A 9,773-nucleotide genomic window follows, 5' to 3' on the forward strand; every position below is an offset into this window, starting at 1 on the left:
GATGTTCCAGTAATCTCACGCGTATAAAAGATTTGTCGTCTACAAATAAGAAAAAAAAACGGTGCAACGACGCTGGAGATTTAGAATTAACTTGGGTAGCTACATCTTCATAAATCAGTATACTTTCCCTCAGGTGTCATTTTGTACTTCTTACAGATATCCATAAAGCTCTTCATTCTTGATTAAAACTCATCGTGTACTGAAACTTAAAGAGTGAATATACGATAATAACGCTCACGAGAGATTCAACGTGCTTCAGCTGTTTTGAACACAAATATCATTCAACTAAAAGTATGAAAATACGTAGACATATCTACACTTTTTTATCGTAAGTGCTCGCTTATTGTGAACTAAATACAGAAATGGAACGTGAAATACTTTGAAGGATCTTATAAAATACAGAGAGATGCTTTATGCACTCATAAGACTGTCATAGTTATTCACTTCAGGAGAAGTTGATATATTTATGGGCTTTAGTTAGAACGTAATGTTTTGCGATGGAAATATAATGCAGTAATAAACCTTATATTACTTTTGTTCTCACTGCAATATTTACGGTCGGCGATCGATAACAGCCTGAGATCTGTGCCATTTGGCTTCGTATGGGTTTACAGATAAGTTTCGGATTTTCTTGGATTTTTACCATTAAAACTTCTGTATTTTGAGAAGACCTTTTCACAAGTGATTTTTACAGAAACGGAACATTTTTTTGTTTGAATTGATATATACTTAATAGTGTAGCCATAATTTTACACACGTCTTTATCGTAAGTACTAATATTACAGTAAAAAGCAAAACTTTCTGCGAATATAAAATTCATTGAATGCATATTTCGATTTAAAGAATGTATAAAATTCAACTGGTTTCTACATTTCTGATAATTACTATTGAAACTGATCGTATTGACTTAAGTTCCTGTTTTAGGGATACTGTTTGTGTACATTAATAACCTAAGTATACCCAAATTAAGACAGGGCATCATGACAACTGATTTATGATGTAATGCGAAAAACTTGAACAACACCGACAGATTTAACTCAAATATATGGGAGGCAGGAAATGTGATAACACTGACAAGAACCCGGAACATTATTACTATTTGGGAAAAATAAGTTATCAAACAAGCAGTTAGTTCACTCGTATGCAATCTCAAAGAAAAAAAAAAAAGTCGCTTCAAATTACCTAGTTCTGAATTTAGAGACATCAAGAAGGCACACGCCATGAGTATCAACAACAATTTTAGGAGCACATTCCACACAGTAGTAACGATACAAGGAAGCATACTTTAAGGCAGGGATGCACAAACTTGTTAAGGCTGAGGGCCGCATAGTTCCACTGTTACTTATAACAAGAGGATGTGAAAATGTCCTGAGGTCTCTTGAAATAAAAATTGCTAATAGAGCAGAATTAACACAAAAGTAACCAATAACGGGATAGATGACGACATACTGAATAACTGGTATAAACATTTTGGTAAACAATCAGTCGTTAATAGCAAAAATGCCAAAACCCATAAAAGAAGAAAAAGGGAAAAACGATAAGATTAGCTATTTTTTAATGTTGACAGCAAATTATATATGAAATATATTGTAGATTGCATTGATATTACGAGAGTAATTCAGTTAAATAAATTTGGGATAAATGACATTTGAAGCCATTAACATAAAAAAAATCCACCAAATTAGAGGAATGGCCAATTTTAATGACAAAAGCATTAAAATTGAATATATCAGGAAACATCTGAAGAGATATGGTCACATTAAGACCGGATCATTGAAGATCAACAAACAAGTGTGATACAAAAGAGCCAGATAAATGACTCCAGAAAACAATTATGATTATGGTGCAAGCCTGTTGTTGGTGTTAAGGCTGGTTATGACAGTTACATTTCCCTTTGGTTTTCTCGACTGTTTATTGGAGAACTAACAAACATTAAAGAACACTGACACTGGAGGGAAATTGGTTTATTAATTAATAACAATCCCATGACTGCTAATAATCACAGAATACTATACATTCCTTGAGAATGTATATCAGTAAATGACTAATTAAGACGATGTATCTATAGTAAGCTACCTTCACATAATAAAACGGGGGTGTGCTGAAAAAGTTATGATAATCACGATGAAGGAATTAACATCTCCGATGTCTTATATATATTTATATCTTATAAAAGAAAAAAAAGAATAAATTATTAAAATTTGATGAAGCATGGAGGTTAAAAGGTTTTAAGAAATGTTTTTTACTTGTTTATCAGTTGCTTTGGTTATGAAATTAATGACTGTAAATGACCTTTATTACATTTATTAATTAACCAAGGAAAACAAACCGCAATAAATCCGACGTTCTGTTGTGGACACTAAACATTATGAACCGGAAGGAAACAGTTTTACATAAATCGATTCGACTGCTCTCATTATGGCATTCCACAATAACAAACTTCCTAAACAATTCTGAATTAATTATGCCGAACAGAACTTGTGGCATCTGAACAATGGAGGAAATTATACGTAATTGTTCAGTGAATAGGCTTACTCATCTCCCGATGCATTCTGCAGTGTTCTCTTTCTCTCCGGTAAAGTGAAACAATACTAAGTTCCAACATGCTATCTGATCCTCGCGTGTCTATCATCATTCTCTGTATTCCTAATATACATACAGTTTCTCGTCCGAGTATTGTAACCTGTTCGATCCTACATTTCTGGAGATCCCCAAGTAATCGTATTAACTTCACGTTTCAAGCCAGAATTACTTTTCGGCTTGTAAATATTCCCATCAAAACTTACTTGTATCGTCTCCATAGTGGCAAATGTATGCATGAAGATTCGATTTCGTTCCTCTCTCTGTTACAATATCTCGCCAAACCGCACGAAACGGAATTAATCGCTCTCCTCTCTTCTCTCTTCATTTGAAGTTGACCGTTCTAGACGGACAAGCAATATAATTCAGCATGGATACAAAATTCAGCGAAATAACGAGAAAACTATGCTGAAGATAATCTGCAAATTTGATCAAACTGAAATCATACAAAATATGAAACGAGCAAGGAGAGACAGAAAGTAGGAGTGTGATATTATTTTACTTTTAAGGAATATTCAGTGTATGACGTTATATGAACCTTCTCCAGATATTGCATAAACTTATCGATAAAAAATGACTGGAGAAACTTGGCAAAAAAATAAATTGAAAAATGAATAAAAAAGCCTGTACATAATTGAAATAAAAAAAGTTGAAATAAAAAAGATATATACAGAGCCTTTGTTATAAATATACTCTTATAAAATGATAATTATTGGGAGAATTACTTTTGAAACTTTCCTATTTGCTTAACAACTGAGGGTTGATTTAATTGTTAGCTCCTGAGGACAAATTTTGATTACACTCTAAAGATTTCAGACCCTAATGGCCACAGAGTCATGAATTATCAAGTGTTCTCCATCAGCATCACTTCTATATTTTAAGACGATTCCGGAACTATAGAAACTATATAAAGTAAGTAATGCCACGCGCTTTCAATCTGTGGACTATCTTTCTTGAAAAATGGCCCAGTCCACAAAATTTGTTACGTCACAGTAAAAAATCTTTTGTGGGGAAAGTTCAACAATCACGTATGTATATTTCGAATATCGAAAACGGATGCTATGTCTGCCTACGTTTGAAATGTGGCTTCTTTATTGAAAACGGGTTGCTGACTGTTACTTCCTCCTTGATCGTGCCATTATGTCCACGCAAAACATGTAGCTGACCGCCCTGTCGTGACGGTTTAATGACCTGCAGGAAGGGCGAATTGAAAAAAAAAATCAAGCGCCTAGAGAAATATGAATATGCAAAAAAAAAAAAAAAAGAATATATGTATTCATGAGTATTGACTCGGTTACTCTGATACATTTAAAAAAATATTTAATGACTAACAAACCGAGAATAAGTTCGAAATCTTTAATGATACAACTAGTTTCGGCTTATTATGGCCTTCATCAGGTATCTTTGTAAGTATAAAGTAATGTCCATATATACTCATGAATACATTCATCATCACTGAATACCTACAAAGATACCTGATGAAGGCCATAATAAGCCGAAACTTCATTAAAGTTTTCTAACGTATTCTCGGTTTGATAGTCATTAAATATTTTTTAAAAATGCATCACAGTAACCGAGTCAATACTCATAAATATATTCATAGCCTACATGACGAGGCATCACAGAATACCGACAAAGATACCTGATGAAGACCATAATAAGCCGAAACTAGTTGTTTCAATAACGGTTTCTAACTTATTCCCGGTTAGTTAGTATTAAATATTTTTTAAATAAATAAATAAATAAATATATATATATATATATATATAATAGCATTTGTTTTCTCATGCTACACAGAATGATACGAAACGATGGATTTCACAAACCTACATTCACAAATACATCATTTGAAATTTGCATAAAGAATCAGATAAACAAAATTACTCAATTTGGGATATTAAAATTCATAAATAGTGCTCAGAAAAATCACTGTGGTCAGAAAGAAAATAGTAGTTTTGATCTGCTACCGGAGTTAAAAGTATTAGTTGTAAAAGAAATAGGTCTGTTCTGAGTATGCTTCACTACATAGCAAACACTTAAAAGAATCTCTATGAACTACAGTACACGCACACGTCAAATACTAATGTTACGAAAATATTCTGGAGAAGTTCTCTGACTTCTTTCTAGGTAGATGCACTTTTTTTTTCTACTTGAGGATTAAACAAAGAATTCTTTTTATTGAATTCCGTATTTAAAACATCCGTATATTTTCTATTTGATGTAAGACCGAACAGCAAAGAGAGTCGTTCATGTAAGACATCCGCGAAATTTACTAAGATTGTCCTTTTGTTTTGAATGATTTTATTGCTATTGTGGATAACCAAAATATAACTAAATCACCTTATTGGTACAATAATGAAAAATTCTTATCTAATCTCCTGTTCGTAACAATTGAGATCGATTCCACATTAGTTTTATATTACTGGGTTTTATTATCCACCTGGAATTTTTAATATTTCACCTTAATCTTTGCTCTCCTAAATGCGGTTAAGCTTCTTTCTGTCGCTCACATTCTACTTTTAAATCGCATTTGTCATCATTATTTAGGATCAATAGCAAACAAGTACTGTTCTGGTTTATGTTTAACAGCTGTCTTTAGTGTATAGTTTGGGATTATTTCGGATGTGCGGGAAACGAACTGTGGTACTTAAAATTGTCACTTCTCTTGTTGGAATATCTTACCTAATTAGTTCCTTTCGTTCTTTATAGCTCAATAACACTCTTCAAATTTTATCAATAAATCTAGCAGTTAAGATATCATTTACAACTCCTTTCGTGGGTATTATTATTTTGGCTTGAGTTAACTAGTGGCGTATTTTATCATGCCGGTGAAATCACCTCCTTATCGAATAGTTACATTGGGTGTAACTATAGTGTGTAGGGTACTATTTTAAATCTACACATATATTAGCGAGTTTCGACAGTGGTATAACTATCAGCGAGAAAGAAAAGAAAGCATAGGACCAATTGTAGAAACTCGATTCAGTTTTTTTCCCGCCACTGTCTAGAAAAGGGCGTTTTTGCATTGGAAAATAAATTTTACTTTACAAATATATCCAATCGTTGGCTTTTCTATTTCCACACATCTTTCCAACCAAAACGCTGGAGGTTTTCGAATCCCGACTAGGTCATTGGGGTTTGTGATTGTGTTTCGCCCTCACACATTAATCCATGCAAATTATATACACTGCCTATATGGAGTGGGTCGCCATAAGAAAATTATACCTGTCATTCCAAAATATGTGGTAGGACAGATATAATTTTTCTTAAACTACACCCATCATTTCGTAAACTCAAGAAACGACTGGATTACGTAATGGTGTGGCTCGAATTGGTCATATTGAATTTACGTGCATAAACATTTAAACGTTGTATATCATATTGATAGCCTTTATATAAAATCAGTTCACATGTATTCACATATACAAACAAGAAATCTTTGCCGTTGGTTATAAGTTATATCTTCTAACGAGATTTCTGTAGAATGTTTCCTTAAAATCGGATTTTTTGATAGAGAATTGCGATAAATTGAATAAATACACTCACCTAATGTCCTTAATATCCATGAGAATGAATTCAAAACATTCGAAGCAAAACTTCATTAAGAAGGAAAATCAGTGTCGAAAAGAGACATTAAGATCCTCTCCGATCATTTGAGATTACAACAACGCAGAGTTAGCAATGGCCACATCTGGCATACTTCCCTACGGAGAGTTCCACCTACTTTAACATAGTAGATGAGGAAGCACGCACACATTTATAATTATCTTTATTACTGCTTGTGATCTAAGGTTCCAGCGACTCAGCATTCTGTGTCACATGAATCTATTGGCTGTGGTGACAGAACATGTGTCTTGATTACATTACATTTTGTTAAATTAAAAATTAAGAAAATTCGAATGCCTTTAAAATATTACAAGATTCATTACAAACCACTCTAAGCATGAAGCAAACTGGTTCTTATGTCTTCTTGCGAGTAAGTAGACCTAAGATTTGCAAACTAATTATTGAAGTAAAGAAATCAAAACGGCTTTATCACGCAAGTGTTAAATATTCTGAATGACAATTTGCTGACATGCAAAGAAACCATTCTGCCTTTGCATCTCATTTGATTGATTATAATAATTAATTATGCAATGCCACAACTTAAAACTTCTGATATTGCAGAGTTCAACATAAAAAAGAGCTTCTTTGCTTCTGTTGGAGACCTCCCTCCAACAGAAGCAAAGTTGCAACCACGTTTTTCTTAAAGCAGCATTCTTGCGTTCTCTCATTTTCTGTAACTTATCCTATCAATCAGAAATAGCATAGAAATTTAACTTTCTACCTTTTATTATGAATAAACATGTTTGTCCCATAGGACTTAAGCTCAATTTCCATTACGTCTAAAATCCAGCAGAAAGATTTCCATCAGTCACCGTCCAACCTACTCCTATAGTGACTAAGAACATCTTAGTAGAACATCTTAGAGAATTGCTGTCTTGCTCGTTACGCAATGTAACCCACAAGTTCAGTGATAGAACGAATTAAAGCTATTTCCGCGGTGTCCACAACCGTCTTCTACGACCCTTACCACCACCTTCCTCAGCTAAACTTCTGGCAAACTTGCTGTGTACGTACAACCCACGCGTGTCTTCAACCACATCCTCGCCACATCCAAATTCCACAACCTCTGTGAGTAATCTGCACAATGATCAAGCTTCGACGGGAATACTTCGAACTCAACCAAGCCGCTCCTCTTCTCTTCAAACAAGCTTTCTGCTTCTTTTAATGACTGTAAAAGTTTTACCGGTCTTCATTTCTGTGAAGGTTCTTAGTACTTCACAAAATTTTCACCATGGCTTTTACGAAAGCTCATGACCTTCGTATGATATAATCCCAAAAGAGGTTCTGATTGAATGGCTTATTAGAGATGATCGGCACTAAGGGAGTTGACAACAATAAGAGGATCTTGACATCTGAAACATCTAAAATTAGCGGTAAAAATTAGCGGTAAATATTGTCACTTAACTGATTTTATATTAATTCCATACGGGAGAGGCTAGAAAGCCTATGTTTAATCCAGTAGCGCCGAGTGTGGACAAATTAACTGAGGGAAACTTAATTCTGCCCTGTAATAATTAATTTTTTATAAATAAAGATTTTGTTCGAGCAGTTAGCCTAGTGACTATGCGCTTCGCAACTATATGCCTGGGAAAGGAATGTCCTGGGTGAGATTTCCGTCGCCGATGTGAGGAGCTTAAGGATTTTTCTCAGACATAGTCAAGTTATTCGCTCTTGGGCGTGGACCGCCGAGTTTTCTACAGCTCTAGAATATACCGGGAGGCATAGGGCTAGTCACTTTACGACCTAAAAGACGGGTACGACCTAAAAGGACTTAAGGACTTTTTAACAGGCCAGTAGGCCTAACACTTAGAAGGAAGAAGAAGATAAAGATTCCGCAAGGACTTTTTAATTGTGTTTTTTCTCATAAGATATTCATTGTCTCGTTGATAAGTGCTATGACAACTCCATAACAATTCGTCTGGGATAATGGATAGGTTACTTTAAGCCCTTTCTGTTACGTGCATACTGATAAATCATGATTTACCACATACATGTGGTAAATCATGTATTTAGTAATTCGTGAATTCCAAGTAAAGATGCACGAAAATAGAAAGGGTTTAGCGTATCCTATCCATTATCCCAGACGAATTATTATCGCATTGTCATAGTGTTGTGAAAGAAAACTGGAGAGAGATAGTAAAAGCGATGAGTCTCTTATGTCTTAAGATCAAGGACAAGTCAAGGAGTAGCCATGATCATGATTGATGAGTCGCCATTATCTGAAGGCACTCAAGAGTGTGAAATATACACTCCAACTAAGAATTAAGTGAAGTATCTTTTGTGGTTCCTCGTTGAGATAAACAATTTAGATCACGACCTATTTCGAATCTGAAAGAACTTTCTAGTGTATCTTAGGCATAACACAAAGATGGCTATAATTCAGTCACCAGTGATATATAGTTCGAAATATACAATTTATGTTCAGTACTGTAGGAATTTAGCTCTGAAGATAAGAACGTTCTTTATCATTGTTTTGAATTCCATTTTTTTTTTTTGGAAAGTTGTGCAAAATACATTTAAGGAAATAAAATTTGGTACCAACGAAATATAAAAGGAAGTTTGGTATATAACTGAAAGAGACACTCGGGGTTTTAGTCGTTTTTAGGCATTTTAAAGAATACAAAATAGATCGAAGACAGTCATCGAACATCACGACAATCGTCAAGATATATGACTTACCAGCTTCTGAAAGCCACATGACAAATGATACGCATTCAAGAGATTGATGGTACACACTCAGAATTTCAATTCACACATGGTGCTGCCTGAGCGTTTTCTATAGCAGCACGCTTTAGAATTTCCAATAGTCAACAACAGACAGCAATATAAGAGTGATGTCTTATGGAAAAAAAAAACTAAGGCGAGAAAACTTAGGCGAAAAATGTGCATAATTCTTTGTATGTGGTGTCGTTAGAAATGGCAGTGAGAGAAAGAAAACTGATTTTCTTCGTATAGGATTTCCTGTGAAATTAATGTTTAAATTAAATGAGTAAAAGTTAAATGCGAAAAGATCATAATCATTGAAGTCAACTGAAAAATATTATTCGATCAAATTACTATTTTAATTTTTTAATTGTCGAACTAAATTGGAATTACATATTCAGAAAAATCTGCTGATTCGACACTTGCAGATTGATTTCATGTATTTTGATTGTTTCAATTTTATCTTTGTTGAATTAATATTTTTTTCAAAAATGCAATAATGAAGCACGAGATATTTTAAGGAAATTGATATGTTTTTTTTTTTTTTTTGAAATTACTGATTCAAGTAGCGTTCATTTTTATGTTTAATTGTTGTTTAATAATAATGGATGCGAAGTGCATATTAAAATTGTAATGCCATTGATATAATGGTGTTATATCAATAGAATGCAATGGAAGAATCATATCAAGATGGCAACAGACACCTACGGGCATTGCACCCATGGTTGTTGATGATGATGAATTTGATATTATATTGAAATATATGATGGATACGAAGCGTATGAGGATGCGTATTTGATCAATAATGGCCGGTAAGGTGGTTAATTATTTTAATCGTATTAATTATTTCCAGTTAGAATTTATTTTAAATGAATACTTCATCA

Source organism: Typopeltis vanoorti, chromosome 22 (genome assembly GCF_054136105.1).
Source record: "Typopeltis vanoorti isolate ZY-2024b chromosome 22, IOZ_Tvanoo_1.0, whole genome shotgun sequence".
Lineage (NCBI taxonomy): Eukaryota > Metazoa > Arthropoda > Arachnida > Uropygi > Thelyphonidae > Typopeltis > Typopeltis vanoorti.